Source organism: Haemaphysalis longicornis, unplaced genomic scaffold, assembly GCF_048455015.1.
Source record: "Haemaphysalis longicornis isolate Haplotype H1 unplaced genomic scaffold, Haemaphysalis longicornis Haplotype H1 scaffold_10, whole genome shotgun sequence".
Taxonomy (NCBI): domain Eukaryota; kingdom Metazoa; phylum Arthropoda; class Arachnida; order Ixodida; family Ixodidae; genus Haemaphysalis; species Haemaphysalis longicornis.
Genome location: NW_027526204.1, coordinates 13413664 through 13431421, shown reverse-complemented (window position 1 = coordinate 13431421; position 17758 = coordinate 13413664). Strand labels below are relative to the sequence as shown.

The 17758-nt window shown below is 47.6% G+C and overlaps 1 pseudogene; it reads left to right on the top strand.

Moving 5' to 3' along the window:
* Positions 1-691: 691 nt before the first annotated feature.
* Positions 692-17002, top strand: LOC144158106 (uncharacterized; annotated as a pseudogene).
* Positions 17003-17758: the final 756 nt, after the last annotated feature.

Here is a 17758-nt window from a genome sequence, read left to right as displayed (position 1 = left end):
TTCGCAAGTTTAGTTTGTTCAGATTAGCGGTTTAACTTAGTGAAACCTTATTGGAAGTTGTCGGCCTTGCGTTTCTGAAGTTGGTGCGTGTATCAACATGGCTGGTCTGCCTAGAATGACAGCTTATCGCCGCGTTCGTAGAGCAGTCCAGAATGACTTGAATGAAATACTATCAGCTGGGAAAGAAAGCACTTGCTCCGTAGGTTCCCTTTCCAGTACAGGTGCCGAAGTAACTGCAGCAACAGAGTCGTTTCCACTGCCATCTCATGTGCTTTGTTGCAGTTCTCTCACAACTTCGATCGAAATTCTTGAGTTTGCCAATGGCGTTGAGGATGTTGATGTAGCTTCCAGCAGATGTTTTGAAGATGTGCTTTGTTGGCACAAAAACGGCGCCCTGCAGTGCATCGCCGGAGACGAAACATTGTTTCAAGGACAGGAGCCTAACACTGCGGCTTTCAGCCAAAATCTGGTCCAGTGCGCCGCCAGAGACGAAACATTGCTTCAGGGGCAGGAATTTAACACTGCGGCTTTCAGGCAAAGTCTGCACCAGTGGAGTGTGGAAAGAGATGTTCCTCATGTTGCAGTCACACAACTTTTAGGAGTGCTGCGCTCGCACTCGTGCTTCTCTAGCCTTCCAAAAAGTGCTAGGACGCTTTTGTCAACACCGAGATCAGCAGATGCTGTTAAATGTATGGGATCAGGCCAGTATTGTCATTTTGGCCTCAGTGAGAGCATTGAGGCAGCACTGAGAAATGTGCCTGTCCCCGATCCAGTAATGGTGCACGTTAACGTAGATGGCTTGCCTCTCACTAAAAGCACGCGCGACCAATTCTGGCCAATTCTTTGCAGAGCAGCTAACTGTGAGGGCAGCAAGCCATTTCCAATTGGCATTTACTACGGACAGTGCAAGGCTTTGGATCACAATGCTTTCTTGCAGCAAGTTGTCGCGGACTTTAAAGTCGCCTTGCAGCAGGGTATCGCGATTGGAAACAAAGTGATCCGCGTAGAACTTGCAGCAATAATCTGTGATGCATCTGCTAAGTCCTATATTTTACGCATCAAGGGTCACAGTGGATACTTCAGCTGCCCAAAGTGTACTACCGAAGGGGATTATACAAGCATGAGCGCGTGTGCTTCCCCGAGATTGTGGCTCCATTGCGAACAGATGCTAGCTTTCGGAATGCAGAGCAGGAAGAGCACCACAACACTGACACTATTCTCAGAGAGCTCCCCATTGACCTAATTCAGCAGGTACCGTTAGACTACATGCATCTTGCTTGTGTAGGTGTAGTTCGCAAGCTTCTGCTGCTATGGATAAAAGGGGCGAAACGCTACAGAATAGGGAAAAAATCAAGGGATGCTGTGTCAGCAGCAAGCACTGACATTCGGCGTTACGTGCTATCGGAAATGTCCCGAAAGCCGCGAAGTTTGTCTGATGTTGAGAGGTGGAAGGCTTCACAGTTCCGCTTTCTTTTGCTTTATTGTGGTCCTGTCGTGCCTAAGTCGAGAATATCTAATCGTCTGGCAGACAATTTCATGGTCTTGCATGCTGCCATGAGCGTGCTATGAAGCCCATCTTCTTTAACCCAGCTCTTGGAATATGCGCAGAAACTGTTAGTGCATTTTGTCAAAGTATTCACTGCCATATACGGCGAACATGCAGTTTCACTTAATGTTCACTGCCTGGTTCACGTAGCAGATGATGCCCGAGTCCATGGATTCGTGCATGGCTACAGTGCCTTCCCTTTAGAAAACTACATGCCTAGGCTAAAGAAGTATGTCCGAAAACCAGAAAAGCCACTTGAGCAGCTTTACAATCGGGTTATGGAGGAACGAGCCCTGTCTAAAAACACTTTCCCTAGTGCGCACAGCATACCAGAAGCTGGAAAACTGGCAATCAGGCATGAGAATGGGCCTCTGCCATTTGGTTGTGTAGGCCCTCAGCATAAAAGTTGGAAGTTTTCTGCTGATGTAACAATCAAAGCAAACGAGAGAGATTGCACATGCGTGCTGAAAGACAAAAGTATCGTCAAAGTTGTGAACTTCGCAGTCTGTGCTGTAAGCCAACAGCCAGTGCTTATTGGACAGAGGTACATGAGTTTGGAGGACCTTTATACGTACCCCTGCCATTCCTCGCTCATCAACATTTTTCTGGTGTCGAAGCTTTCGAACCTGCACTTCTGGCCTCTCTCAGAGGTTGCAGCTAAATGTGTACGGCTTCCCTTTGGTAAAAAATATGCTGTGTTCCCGATGCGGCACTTGCAATAAGCTTTGTATTACAATTTCGTTTTCAAATGTAATTTGTCTTATAAGTTTTATCTGCTAGCTGTTTGTGGGCACCATACTTTGCGCTGCTTTATTTTCTTTTTTTTTTAGCTGAGACGTTTGCCATTGTGGCATTTCCCGAGGAAGAAAACAGCTGGGCTGTTGTGCATAAAACATGGCTGAACGAAAAAGAGGATCACACATTCTGGCCAAGCACCAGAAATCCAGTGAAGCGGCGCCGAATGACAATGGAAGGGGCGGCACCATCGGCCGACTGGGCACAAGCCAGGTGCTTAGTGATGTGTTGGGCTGGTAAGCTGCATTTTGTATTTTTGGTGTTCCCGCTTTTAACGAAGTTATTTTCAGATGTCTACGAAAAGGCGCTGGAGAAGCTGCAACTCTTGCAGTATCGATCTGATATTAACAGTGAGGAGTAGCTCGGACGGGGAAAGCGAAGAAAACGGCGCGCCCTCCCATTTGACCCTAAAAGCGATGGCGGCACGGATAGTGCATGTGATGAGCCAGATTAAGACCCTCCAACGCCGCCGTCTCCACCTCCAATGGAGAAAGAAAAAGGTACAAAACAATTGTTTTTACTTTGCACAATAAGGAGTAGTAACAGTGAACCTTCAAGAAAAGCTGTTCTTCAGGTAAATGCTTTAGGTAAATGTGACTATGTCATCAGAAAAGGTTTATATGGGACGTACCTGTTGCTCTTGTAATTTATTGTCTTTAAAGGCATGGGAGGTTTACTTTATTAGGTAACTTTTCTGTTGGTCTTAGAGCTGCGCATCAAAATTTATTGTGGAGGCACCTGCCTAACGTGTTCCCTGCAGTAGAGTACGTTCAAGGGCAAAAGTATGATGGGCACGGCAGAGCTGAATGAAACGAATTACTGCTTCAGCCTACCATCACTGCTACGTGTTGAGATGCGTCATTATTTTTGCGCTACACTGTTATTAACTCTGGATATTACAATATAACTGCTTGAAAGCCCACTGCTGAATAACACCCAAGGAGACACTGAGCAGTTCTCTCCATCAACGGTGCGCTCTGTAGTGAGTAGCATAAGTGTCTTCATGCGTCAAACCCAAAGGCAGAAAAAAGGATGGAATCAAAACGGCATAATCAAATTTCTTCAAACTGACTACAGCCCAAATGCACCCGTAGCCCACATACTGAAACCAGGCATCTTGATGGGGGACGTTGCAGCAATCTCCATCAGTTGGTTGCACCTCACCAACTTTTACCCTCGATTGCACTCTGCTTATGAACAGCATGAACAGCAAACAGCATAAAAATGATTTTGGTTCCAGATGGATACGACCTAACGCCTGTCCATGTGCCGTCATCACAGAGAACTAAAGCACAAAAAAGGCGGCCGCCAGGTGTGTGGTGCATATTTCATTGCCGTGCCTAGGGGCTATTTTGGAATAACTAAAAGCAATATTGGTGAAGTAGAAATAATGAAAACCGTACATTTACGGCCCGGCAGACAGCGAACATCCCCGACATGCACACCCCCCCCCCTTCTGGTAAATACTCAATTCTTTGTTCTCATACCTGACAAGGAACTGTTCTGAATGAAATAACTTTTTACCCATGTTTCTGTCAAACTAGCCCACCGGTATGAAGCAGGCGTGAGGCGTCCTGAAACTCAGGCAAGCCCTCAGCCATTCAGCCATGGTAAGTTCTAGTCGTCTCACTGCGGCAGACAGAACCCAAAATTGCCACCCATGTTTCTGTCCAACTAGCCCACGGGTATGAAGCAGGCGTGACACGTCCTGCCACTCAGGCAAGCCCTCAGCCATTCAGCCATGGTAAGTTCTAGTCGTCTCACTGCTGCAGACAGAACCCAAAATTGCCACCCATGTTTCTGTCCAACTAGCCCACGGGTATGAAGCAGGCGTGACACATCCTGCCACTCAGGCAAGCCCTCAGCAGTTCAGCCATGGTAAGTTCTAGTTGTCCCACTGCTGCGGACAGAACAGAAAATTGACACCCATGTTTCTGCCCAACTAGTCCACCGGTATGAAGCAGGCATGACACGTCCTGCCACTGAGGCAAGCCCTCAGCAGTTCAGCCATGGTAAGTTCTAGTTGTCCCACTGCTGCGGACAGAACAGAAAATTGACACCCATGTTTCTGCCCAACTAGTCCACCGGTATGAAGCAGGCATGACACGTCCTGCCTCTGAGGCAAGCCCTCAGCAGTTCAGCCATGGTACGTTCTAGTTGTCCCACTGCTGCGGACAGAACAGAAAATTGACACCCATGTTTCTGCCCAACTAGTCCACCGGTATGAAGCAGGCATGACACGTCCTGCCACTGAGGCAAGCCCTCACCAGTTCGGCCATAGTAAGTTCTAGTTGTCCCACTGCTGCGGACAGAACAGAAAATTGACACCCATGTTTCTGCCGAACTAGTCCACCGGTATGAAGCAGGCATGACACGTCCTGCCACTGAGGCAAGCCCTCAGCAGTTCAGCCACGGTAAGTTCTAGTTGTCCCACTGCTGCGGACAGAAAATTGACACCCATGTTTCTGCCCAACTAGTCCACCGGTATGAAGCAGGCATGACACGTCCTGCCACTGAGGCAAGCCCTCAGCAGTTCAGCCATGGTAAGTTCTAGTTGTCCCACTGCTGCGGACAGAACAGAAAATTGACACCCATGTTTCTGCCCAACTAGTCTACCGGTATGAAGCAGGCATGACACGTCCTGCCACTGAGCAAGCCCTCACCAGTTCGGCCATAGTAAGTTCTAGTTGTCCCACTGCTGCGGACAGAACAGAAAATTGGCACCCATGTTTCTGCCCAACTAGTCCACCGGTATGAAGCAGGCATGACACGTCCTGCCACTGAGGCAAGCCCTCAGCAGTTCAGGCATGGTAAGTTCTAGTTGTCCCACTGCTGCGGACAGAACAGAAAATTGACACCCATGTTTCTGCCCAACTAGTCCACCGGTATGAAGCAGGCATGACACGTCCTGCCACTGAGGCAAGCCCTCAGCAGTTCAGCCATGGTAAGTTCTAGTTGTCCCACTGCTGCGGACAGAACAGAAAATTGACACCCATGTTTCTGCCCAACTAGTCCACCGGTATGAAGCAGGCATGACACGTCCTGCCACTGAGGCAAGCCCTCAGCAGTTCAGCCATGGTAAGTTCTAGTTGTCCCACTGCTGCGGACAGAACAGAAAATTGACACCCATGTTTCTGCCCAACTAGTCCACCGGTATGAAGCAGGCATGACACGTCCTGCCACTGAGGCAAGCCCTCAGCAGTTCAGCCATGGTAAGTTCTAGTTGTCCCACTGCTGCGGACAGAACAGAAAATTGACACCCATGTTTCTGCCCAACTAGTCCACCGGTATGAAGCAGGGATGACACGTCCTGCCACTGAGGCAAGCCCTCACCAGTTCGGCCATAGTAAGTTCTAGTTGTCCCACTGCTGCGGACAGAACAGAAAATTGACACCCATGTTTCTGCCCAACTAGTCCACCGGTATGAAGCAGGCATGACACGTCCTGCCACTGAGGCAAGCCCTCACCCGTTCGGCCATAGTAAGTTCTAGTTGTCCCACTGCTGCGGACAGAACAGAAAATTGACACCCATGTTTCTGCCCAACTAGTCCACCGGTATGAAGCAGGCATGACACGTCCTGCCACTGAGGCAAGCCCTCAGCAGTTCGGCCATGGTAAGTTCTAGTTGTCCCACTGCTGCGGACAGAACAGAAAATTGACACCCATGTTTCTGCCCAACTAGTCCACCGGTATGAAGCAGGCATGACACGTCGTGCCACTGAGGCAAGCCCTCAGCAGTTCAGCCATGGTAAGTTCTAGTTGTCCCACTGCTGCGGACAGAACAGAAAATTGACACCCATGTTTCTGCCCAACTAGTCCACCGGTATGAAGCAGGCATGACACGTCCTGCCACTGAGGCAAGCCCTCACCAGTTCGGCCATAGTAAGTTCTAGTTGTCCCACTGCTGCGGACAGAACAAGAAATTCTCACCGATGTTTCTGTCCACTAGCCCACCAGTACGAAGCAGGTGGGACGCGTCCCACGGCACAGGCAAACCCACACCGCATAAACCATGGTGAGTCCCAGTTCATATTTTATAGCACTTATGTGAACAGTCATGTTTCCTTGTTTGGTTTTAGGTGGATCTGCCAGCCCTGTCACTTCATTGGCTCGAACCCACCCAGAAGATGGTAGGCTTTCAGCAGTCCTAAACAATTTCTGTTGACTAATTCCTGCTTTTTGAGCTCTTTCATGCTTGCTCTGAAGTCTGCTTTACTAAGCTTTGTTTGTGATGGGCTGTAATTATGGCGATGCCTGTGAATTGCTCTAAACCTCACCGAAATTGCTTGCAGCCTGGTTTGAACGTAGCTCACAGGGCGCACTTGGCAGACCGACTGGATGGAGACAGCAGCAAGGTAATGCTAGATGAGATTATCTCGACTTAGGTGTGGCAACGGCTAAAACAAGTAAATATGTTAACTTTTTACTCCAGGTCAAGTCAGTCTAGTGCACTTTCCACTGCCAGATATGAGGTCACATGCTGGCCCACACCATACCGGCAAGTATCCTTTATCTGTTTACACTTAAGCATCTATTTCACTAGATAGTCTTGGGGCGGTGCTGTGCCACTTATATGGGCTTTTTAAGGTCATCTGAGGGTATTGTGTACTCCCCATCAAAGTTAGGCGAACTCCCACTGGCTGCTTGAGTAATAAAGAAAGACCTATTTTTTCCCACTTTTTTGCAACTGCTTTGTTTTCAATAGTGCTATCACAGTGCGTCACTTCTACGTCCCATTACTTCCATTTAACACAAGTTGTATTTCGATTTCCCTCATTTTTGAATCAGATCCGACTGCAGCTCAAGTGGGGCCACAGGCAGACCCACAGCTTCTTGGTATGGTGCCGATTTATGGGAGCTCTCCATTGCATTTTATTTTTCGCCGTGTTTTTTAAGCCAAAGGAGTTTTTCTGGCTATGGTGGCATCTATAGGTTTCTTTAAAGGGAAGTTACAGATGTTTTAACACGAAATTTTGTTTCAGCCTTCATGGACCGTGTGCTGACTTCATTAACCACCATCAAGCTGACGCAACAAGCACACACAGAACTCCTGGCGCAGATTGTAAACAGTGCAAAGGCATCAAGTCCAGGCTTACAAGGGCTTCCCTATATGCCGTTCGGAACACTGGCAGATCTGATGGAGTGGGAAGCCCATCTCGGTGACAAGGAGGCAAGGCTTCAGATGGTAAATATGCTATGCTCTCACTTGCAACTTTCTTTTTGCGAAAAAAACCAGGAGGGCAAGAAGCCTTTAAAGAAACTCTGTTTTCGGTTCTGCACCGCACGTAAAAACTAGATTTTTAAGGGAGAAAACAAAGTATCGTAACAAACTTGACGTGTTTGTTCTTTTGCTCTACGACGTTGCACTGCAGCCTAGCGAGTGGCAGTGATGTGCATGCTGTCAAGAGCTCACGGTAGGATACCACTCTTCCTTCATTAGAGCTAGGTAAGGCAAGTATTCACAAATTCCAGCCCGACGAAAACTTTCAAGGTATTTAAGCAATTGGAAACAGCTCTTATAGCCCTGCGACAGCTTTAAATATTGCCATAGCACCACATAGCTTTCTGAAATAGTGTGAGGCCACACTGACCACTCACTTTTTCATGATTGAGCTGCAGTCTAGCATAAGCGGAATTCTAGCCTATATACTGATCACCTAACCAATAGAAATGCAATATTTAAAATATTTTGTCTGTATTCTGCTGCCTTTAAGAGCTTGTCTTAGTGGCAGCAGAATCAATTTCAGGCCCGTTTTTATTTCGTGGGTTTACTGAGTGCAGTATTTATTTTAATGTGTCTCGTCTACCTTTCGGTACTCACACATATTTTCAGCTGCATAGCAGTTTACAACGTAACATGCATATATAATACACATTATATTATGCATTATGTTTGCATATTATAATGACCACTAATATTTAGAAAGTTCTGCGACCACCATGATCTGCTTGTGCGTGGTGACTGCATCACTACCTCACGTGGCGCGGGCATAGGTTCTGTATTTGAAGTGCAGTACTACAACAGTTTTGCATTTTGCTATTAACATATATAAAAGCTAATAACATGTGTCAAAATAACGGAATGACTGATGGGTGACTGAAAAATGTCCATGCTACTTTTTGCATGCGATTAACTTCGCCTTTCAAAAGCCCAGGTGCAGCAGATTTTATTGAAAATTTATCAAACCGCCCCAAGGTTCCGCAGTGATGCATTAACCTATTTTGCTAATATGAACGACTTTATTTCTTACTTTTCTGCTAGAAAAAACACATGATTGTGCAAGGCGGCGATACCGTTAAGCAACAGACTGCCCGCATTCTAAAAAGCCTGATGACGTGGCACGTCGCCAAACAATTCAGTTGGTTTTGTGCCAAGGGAAAGAAGTACTCCGACCTTAACATCTGCAAACTGATGTGCAGTAAGCACAATCTCAGATTTTAAAGCATTATATTTCTCCTTTACGTGTTTTAGTGCAAATTGGAGTATGAAGCTGTGTAGCGGCAATCACTGCCCCAGAGCAAGTCAGCAACACCTGGTGGGAGCTGCTAGGTGCTCTGAAGTCATTGAGTTACAACTTTGCCTTTTATTGTGATTGCATGCAATCGTTTCTTTACAGATAAAATGCGGGTTTACTTTGATTGTTAAAGTTGTGCGTCAAAGAGTAAGAAAGCATTCCTCCATAAAGGCATCACAATTGATGAACTTTGTAAAAATTTTGTTTTCATGGGCTGTAAAATTATCATCCTATAGTTATTATCTGCTACTTTTGAACTTATGCTAAAAAAAAAGGTACGCAGACCTTATGCTCCGGTATGGCATCTTTCTTTTTACAGGTCTGCAGGAGTGCACTGGGCACTGGCATGTATTTCATTAACCATGCGCTGTTTTCCCATAGTATTTGTACCACATCGATGCTTGTGTATGAGATGTTAAAGGCGCTCATCTGAACTAAGCTAACTGAGAACTGCTCTGGGGATCGGTCTGCTGTGTGTGTACCTATCCAAGTTAAAGCTAGAACATAATAGTTTTGCTACACAAAGCAAAATTACCATGTACTTCTCATGCGCTTCTGTTACTTGCCTGAAACCTAGTCACCTCCCTTCTGTGACGTAGCATTGTGATGTTCTGTGAAATAAATTTACAAAATCATAGGTGTGCACTACGGTACCAACTTAGGTTGGTGACGTTTGTTTTTCATCTCACTGCAGTTGTACAGTGGCATTTTTTATATGCAGGCAGCCTGACAGAGCAGAGGGGAAGCAAGGAGCAGGCAACTTTAAAAGACATTGAAAAAGCAGCGATGTCGTGGTTTCGGCACGCGACGGAGCGGGCAGCTGCAGAACAAAAGGGAACAAAGGCCAGCCCGGTCTATGAGCTCATCTAAATTCTGCAAGCTTCTACATTTAAATGAATAATGAATAAATTTATTATAGAAAGGATGGCACTCTGGCCTGTTTTCTACATTTGAATAAAAATGTTCTTTGTACGTGGTGTCACAGCTTTTGCCACGTCAAGCACTTCAAAGCATGAATAATTTAGCATATTATTTTAAAATATGTTTCATAAAAGTATTTCATAAACATCCCAGGAAGTCCCTTTTTTGTTCTGCTTGGGATGTCGAGTAACCATACCAATGTCCCGAAACATGTCCAGAAGAGGACCTACAAGCACATTTTTGGAACATCCCAGGGAGCTCCTTTCTTTATTCGACATGGGAGATTTGACCTCCCAGTGAAGTCATATCTGGGACATCCCGGAGAGGTCTATTTTTGTATCACTTGGGATGTCTTTGGAACTTAATTGGGAGATCCCTGGGAGATCCCAAACTCCCAAGCGGGACATCCCTCGCACTTACTAAGGATATCTGTGTGTTGTCTGGGAAAGAGCCTGCGAACCAGGCTTCCCAAGATGACGGAAAGTCTGGAACCGAAGTGGCCTGCACCGGACGAAGTCAAGCGCCAAGATGAAGAGGTGAGAAAGTGGCAGAAGAAAGACTTCGATCGCTGTCACGCCACGACCGTCCTTCCTCCGCTGCAGCCGGGAGATACGGTGTGGGTTCGAGACGTCAAGGCTACGGCGTGCGTTCTCAGCCCAGCTGCCAAGCCCCGTTCGTACGTCGTGGAAACACCCACCGCTGTGCTCGTGCGTAATAGGGTTCATCTAGTGCCCTATTCAGATTCAGCTACGCAGCCAGCTCGAAGTGACAACGGCGAGAAAAAGATCGCAGCAATGTAACACCCACCACGGCGACAGCAACACCAGGAGTGTTCGGCGAACGCGCAGTGCGAGTTACGAGGTTCGGGCGTCGGGTCAAGACTCCGAAAAGACTGGTCTTGTGATGTGTTTTGTTTCGTATGTGCTGATCTCGGGGAAGAGATGTAGGGGGCGCTACATGCCATTCATGCTATATATTGTTGTGACAAATAAAGGTGGGCGTCATTCATTCTGCTAGCACTGCTCCAGGCTTCAGCCACTGGTGCTTGCGCGGCTATCGCAGCCGTCAGCACACATTCCCCTACATTTATGACGGCCAATTTCAAACAAAAAGCTCATAAGAACGCTTAAAATAAAAAAATAAATGAACTCTGTAGTGAAATATAGATTAATAAATAAAAGCGCGATAAGTCGGATTTGCTTGCCCCCAGTGGAGCAGTGGAGCGAGCAAATGCAGTGAAAGATGCGCCACGCCTATAGTCGCGCCTGCCTCCTTGGAACGCTCTGCCCTGGACCGGTTACGTCACCCCAATAATCAGCAAATGGCATGAATCGCATTTTTAAAGCGTTTGAACTCCGTCTCGAAATATTATCATTACGTTACGTGGGCGTCGCTCGTGTTTGGCCGCCACTTGTGTGGACTTCATACTTTTGCTCCCGACATTAATGAAATGGGAAAAGTTGGCTTGCTGCCATTTAGGAATAGGCAAAGCATAGCTGCAGCCTTGTGTAGTCTTCAGTGTTTCCGTTTTGGTGTCTGCCTTGGGATTGCTGTGCTTAATTGAAGGAGTGGGTGCATTGGATTATTTCGGTGACTTCAAATTAGTGGAACGGTCGTTACACTTAACTAGGATCATGATTGCTCGGCTGCTTCTGGCCGTCATCTGTCTTAACACACTCTACTTTCGGCCACATCATTTATTAAAATCCCAAATGGTTTCCTCCTCGGTTGCTACCTGGACATGAATGACCGTTACAAGTCTGTAAAGCGGGATTCACACGACGGAGAAACCTTCTCACGGGGGCGGACGGATATGTGACGGCAGCAGAACGTGATCAGATTATCCGGCCTGGCGGCGCATCCACACGTGCGGAGCTACGCGGAGTGCCTAGCAGACGACAGCGCCGAGGAACAGGTTCCATTCCCCGCCGAGGGCCACCGCCGTCGAGCGAAAACATGCGGAGGCATTTTCTTTCGCGGAGCCACCGCGGGCTACCGCCACCGAGGGGCGGAGCCTAAAACCGGTCACGTGTGCGGGTCCCGCGGGCCAAAAAGAGAGGGTTTCTCCGTCGTGTGAATCCCGCTAAGGAGTGCCGACAACCTGATGAAAGCAGACTTGAATTTTGAGTTGTCAGCTTTCCATGTGATGTGAGTGGTAGTGGCGCAATGCACTTCTGACAGATATAACGGCAATAGCTGTGCTACCTCTGCTCGTGTCTAAAGTTTGAATATAAAGCTCTGGTTTGTCAATCAAACTCTGCTGATTGCACTTGGCAGTTGCATGGTCGGTTGCGATAATGCAGCTCGATTCAGCATTTATTGCTTAAACTCGGTGAGTGATATCTTGAGGATACATGGCCCTCACAGCCACTGATGTACCTAGCTGTTCGAGGTGAAACAATTTTCGTTTTCAGCATAACTGTTAAGAGTGAAATGCTGTCTCTGCTAGTGCTTTAATGCTGCGAAGCTGGATCATTCTTGCTTGCCCAAGACCACTTATCAAAGCCTGTCGTAATGATAATTACGGTGAAAAACTCATTTATTTACAAAGGGGTGGCGATCCAAGGTGGCAGATAGGGCTACCAGCGAGATTTGTCGCCTTCCTCTTTGACTATAAGTATCGGTATTGTAAGGCGACATCTTCTTCCTCGCTGGTGTCAAAGTTTAAGGCGGCCAATACAGTCAAACCCGGCTATAGCGAACCCGGATAGAGCGAATTATGCTATATATCGAACAAAAATAATTCAGTCACGGAAATACATGGGAAACATATTCCTTATAACGAAGTTCACATCAGATATATCGAACTCTGCGCGCCTAGAATGTCCGCCGAAATGCATGGTCTCGGAGCGGCGATTGAGATGTGGATTGGCCGCGATCATTTTGGTATGGTAACGGCTACTTTACTGTGTTCGTTTTTGCATGCGGGGATGGTGGAGTTGAGGAGGGGGAGGGGGGCTCCCGCGGATTCCGAACTTGTAACGATAAGTTCGTCATAGGCAGGTTCGGCTATATCGAACTATTGGATATATCGTATATCGAACTAATCGCGGTGCATATTGCAATTCGCTATAAACGGGTTTGACTGTATCGCAAGGGCTTGGAGGCCATAACATTTTCCCCCGTCCTTTGACGGGGGAAAATGTTATGGGGAATGGGGAAAGCCCTCTCTGCAAGTCAGTGAGCGTCACGTGGTTCAAAGCGTTTCAAGCAAGGTACATGAGCCACTTGAGTTTTGCGACTACGCCGTCCTTAAGCAGTAAGCTGAACATGACATAGTTCAGACAACAAAGTCGGTCAAATACCACGAATGGGCTGACTTAATGTGACAGCAGCTTCTTGCACAGTCCATGCTGTCGCTGAGGTGTCCAGAGCGTCTCCTCGCGAGTACGAATTTCCTGATGTCGGCTGTCGTAGCGGAGTTTCCGAGCGGTCCTGTGACGGCAGTATGTGGAGACTAGCGAGTTTCCGAGCTTCTTCAGCAAAGAAGAGGGTGTTTGATAGGCTGGCCTCGTCGTGAAAGAAGGGGAGGATGGTGTTGAGGTAGTTGGGGGAAGTTAGGGGGGCGGCCATGCTTGGACGATGCGTGATTTTCGAACTTGGCTTGACCCAAGCGTTACCTTGACTTGACTCAAAGTACTTTAGCAAAGCCGACGATTTTGCCGATTATGCGGCGAAGCGTTTTCTTTGTTGCGTGCTAGTCGGCGATGGCGGGTGGTTGAAGCAGGGCGGCTGTACTGTATTCCACAAGTTTGCATGGTCACGGGCAGTGACAGCGATAGTATGTGCAGGCAGCTGATTACCAGCGGAAAGGGCAGCCTTGCAAATGACGGTTGCATTGGCGGAATCTATCTGTGCATGCGACCTACCTCGCGAGCTCGCTTTTTCGCTGCTTTCTACCGCCGTAAGGTGCTGACCGCGATCAACTTGGTGGTGACCCACCCGCTGAACGAAGCTACCGTGATATTGTTTTGTGAAGAAAAGTTAGACGGCTGCACCAGCTCATTAAACTTTGGTGTTAGAAATGGCTCCTTGCCACTGGTGCCACCGGAGTTTAATGAGCTGTAAAATTAGTTCCAAGCGATGCATCAAAAAACTGCTTCGATTATTGCATTCCCCAGGGCTCATAGTACTGGGAAATACAAAGATGACCGACACTGCTTTGTCTATTGTTTGACCAGAAATGGCTGATTATCTTGGGAACTAATTGACCAAGTGAAAAAAAAAAGATTGGCATATTTGAAATCAGTGGGAAAAAAGCAGCCAGATTGACAAGTTTTACAAAATTTGCTTGAAAATTAAAAGAAGTTGTTACCAGTGCACCCCCTTAACGGAGCATGATGGATCTCAACGACTAAACACACCAAAATGAAATTTTCCTTGACTCAGATGGGCGATTTGTGACTGATGCCATGCAAAAACCAGGCGTGCAGCTGGTATGACCATAGGCAATTACGGTCTGGAAGTTCATGTTTTACGTCGATGAATACACGTCAATATATGAGGGAGACTTTTTACTTGCTCCTGGACTTGATCTTCACAACCAGCATGCATTTTTTTGTAGCTGGCCCCAGCTGGCCCCAAGGTGTGGGGCTGAATGAGTAGAACGTTACAAATACCTAGAAAATGCTGAGCGTTTGTGAGCGCGTACCTCGCGCCGACTGCCCAGCGTCCCTGGGCTACAAGTGTGCAGTGCCTCACCAAGACAATTAACTTGCAGGTCCCGCTCCCTCGATGTGACCAGCAGGCATTGGTAGAAGTCTTCGATGGCGAGGAGGAGCGTGCAGAACACTTGCCGACTCCGTGTAAGAGAAAACGGACAGGACTGGCGCCAGTCCTATCCGTTTTCTCTTACGTGTGTCCTGTTCTTTAAAGCGCTAATCCAGTTGTTTATGATCACGAACCAACTAGCCCAGCAACAAGTTTTATTAAGCTATCTTTCTTCTACAGCGGGCTCTTTTTCTTTCAATTGTGTCCCCCCTTCTCCTTCTCAAGCCTACGTCTTCGCAAGCAGCATAAAAACCTCAACATGCCGGGCACGTTTCTACAGCTTCTGCCTACGAAAGGGCCGGATGCCAAAGGAGGTTGCGGACATGTTTGGCCAGGTGAAGCCGTCGCCGGGGCACGCAAATCGAATTTGCAGAATTTTGAGATCAGAGATGAGACGGCAGGTGCAATTTTTTCAAGACTGCCTACGCATTTTGTGCTTTAGCCTGGATCCCCCCCGGTTGGCCGTTATCAAGCTCTCCTCGTTTCGGCGGTTGATTGCCCATTTGACGGAAGACCTTAGGTCGATACGCATTCAGGAAGTGCTCAGTGATCTCAAAGAACGCTGCAGCGGAAGGCAGGAAGGTGGTCTGGTTGTGCTGGATGATAGCCTGGAGGTGCCAGAAGAGGTTTCCAAGGTTTTAAATAATGGACCCAAGTTCAGCTATGAGCACCGCATACCTGCACATGAACTGCTAGCCCTGAACCGCCGCATCGCAAGAAAGGCGCCACAGGAGGACAAAGAACGGTGTGTGTTGGAGGGTGTTGACGTGATTGCCAGGTGCGTGAAGAGTGGGCCTCCCAGTAAAACACCTGACCCCACTAGGAAGGTGCTCGCCTTCTTTAAGGACAACAACCTGCAGCTAATGCAAGCCGACAAAGAGGGAGGTTTTGTTGTCATGCCGAGTGCGACGTTCTCAGAAAAAGCGTCACAGGCCGTAAAGAAGAACTTTGTTCCTGTGAAAGCAAGTGCGACGAGGAAGAAAAGCAAGGCGTCTGCTATGTGCAAGGAGCTTCAGCTTACCAGGTTAGCGAAGTGTGTTACTGACAGTAAAAGTAGTGCCCGAAAGGTCTTCTCAGCAAAAACACACAAAGTAGATGTGCCATTCCGTACCATTGCTAGCGAGAGGGGCACTTGGCAGAAATGTGTCAGCGGCTTTCTTGTAAAACATTTGAATGAGTTAGCTGTCAAGGACCCGTACGCCACAAAGAATTTGGTAGTGGTCACTCGTTTCTTTCAAAGTGATCCCTCTGTTAGCTATGGGTTTTCAGTGGATGTAGAAGATCTGTTTTATTCTGTGCCTCAGAGAGATTTGTGTGCCTGTGTAAGGGAAATTATTGACGAGAACAGTGCAGTTAAATTTCAGAACGCAGCCGGTGTGTCGGTCGATGGCTTCATTTCATTGTTGGAATTTTACCTTAAGAGTACCTTCATCACTTTTGACGACGGCTTTTACCTTCAGCGACAAGGCATTTGCATAGGTTCGTGTGTTGCCCCTGTTTTATGTAATATTTTTCTAGGCTTTGTTGATAGGGCGTTGGAAAGCGCCTTTGAAGGAGGAATTGTCTGTAAAGTTTTTAGATATGTAGACAACTTTTTAGTTTTATTTAACGATTTAGAATTAACAGCGCGTGCACAAGCTATAAACCAAGTTTTATCCACCTTTCGAATACATGGAAAAGGCTTAAAGTTCACACACGAACTTCCGTTAAACGGTGTATTGCAGTTTTTAGATCTTAACTTAGAATTTCAGAAGGGCCACACCTGTTGGTGTTTTTCACCCAGGGCTAAAAAAGCTCTGATGCCATTCAGCTCGTCACACTCCAAGACAGTTAAGCGCGCAATTGCAGGTTTATGCCTAGAGTCTGCACTCACGAGGTCGTGTTTTCACAAAATGCAGCAATCCTTCCAAAAACAGGTGGAAAGGTTGGTTTTAGCAGGATTTCCGTGCTCGGTCATTACAGCGGTTGCTGAGTCCTTGCTTCAGAAGATAAAAAGGGGCAGAAGAAAGGAAAGGGCGGATGGGGTGCGCAAGACAGTAAGGCCTGAAGTGGTGCCTTACGTGCACAAGGTTTCCCACCACATGAAGAAGGTGGCAACGAAACACGGCATCCAAAAAAGCGCCAGTCCTGTCCGTTTTCTCTTACGTGTGTCCTGTTCTTTAAAGCGCTAATCCCAGTTAAGAACCCACGTGAGGCAGTGGCAAATGGAACATCGACCCCCAGGGCTGAGCAGAGGAGCCGATCAAGGAATGCCGTGACCTCGGGAGGAGGAATTGAAGCCTGGGACACGCAGGCCGAGCAGGAGGAGAGCCACGGAGGCCCGGGCTGGAGTGGGCTGACCTGTGCATCGGTGGCCCAGCCACACTCCCAAATGGCGAGGGATCCTCCCAAGTGCTTCCTAGCTGCTGCCGCCACGGTCCCCAGGACAGGGAATGCCTGGCTACCACAGGAATAACGTTGGGACACGTGGTGCTGACGCTGCCCTCCCAATGGCGACACTGGCTACAGCTGCTGGCGCATCAGTGCTGGCGTCGCGAGGGGCACAGTCGTACAACAGTTGTTAGAGGTTTCCCACATCAGACGTAAAGAGGTTGGTGCCTAGGATGAGAGAATAATTAGTAGCGGACAATTAGGGGCTTTTGGATTTGACTATGCAGAAACTTCATTGTGGTGACTTTTGGTTCGGGTTGAGTGTGTGTGTCCTTGTGGCGTTCAGTGTGTTTTGGTTTTGTGCAGTGTGGTGTGCTTTAGGGTTTGGTGACTTAGAATAAATGCGCGGTTTGTCCAACCAACCAATGAGCTGTCCTCGTCCATCCTGTCGGCCAGTAGAGACACCACGTTACAAAACAATTGACGAGCCCACCAGGATTGAATTATCCTCATCCCGGTACTATTTCATGCGTCTTGCCACCTTGGAGGATTCAATTGGGAACATGTTGACATTGGTTCAGACACTAGGTGTAGGTGTTCCCAGTAAACACAACGAACAGGCATTCCAATTAATTGAAGAAGGAAGCCGCAAAGAGCATGAGAGATTGGATGCCGGCATAAAATTGTTGCGAAAGAAGCTTGAACTTGTGGAACCGAAGGCTCCAGTTTTGGCAATTCAGAAAAACCTCTGAAAGGGTAGTGCAAGCTTTGGAGGTGCAACTAAAACGGACACTTGAGCATCAGAGATTGTGACAGGAGGCAGCAGTGTAGAGCCACGCAA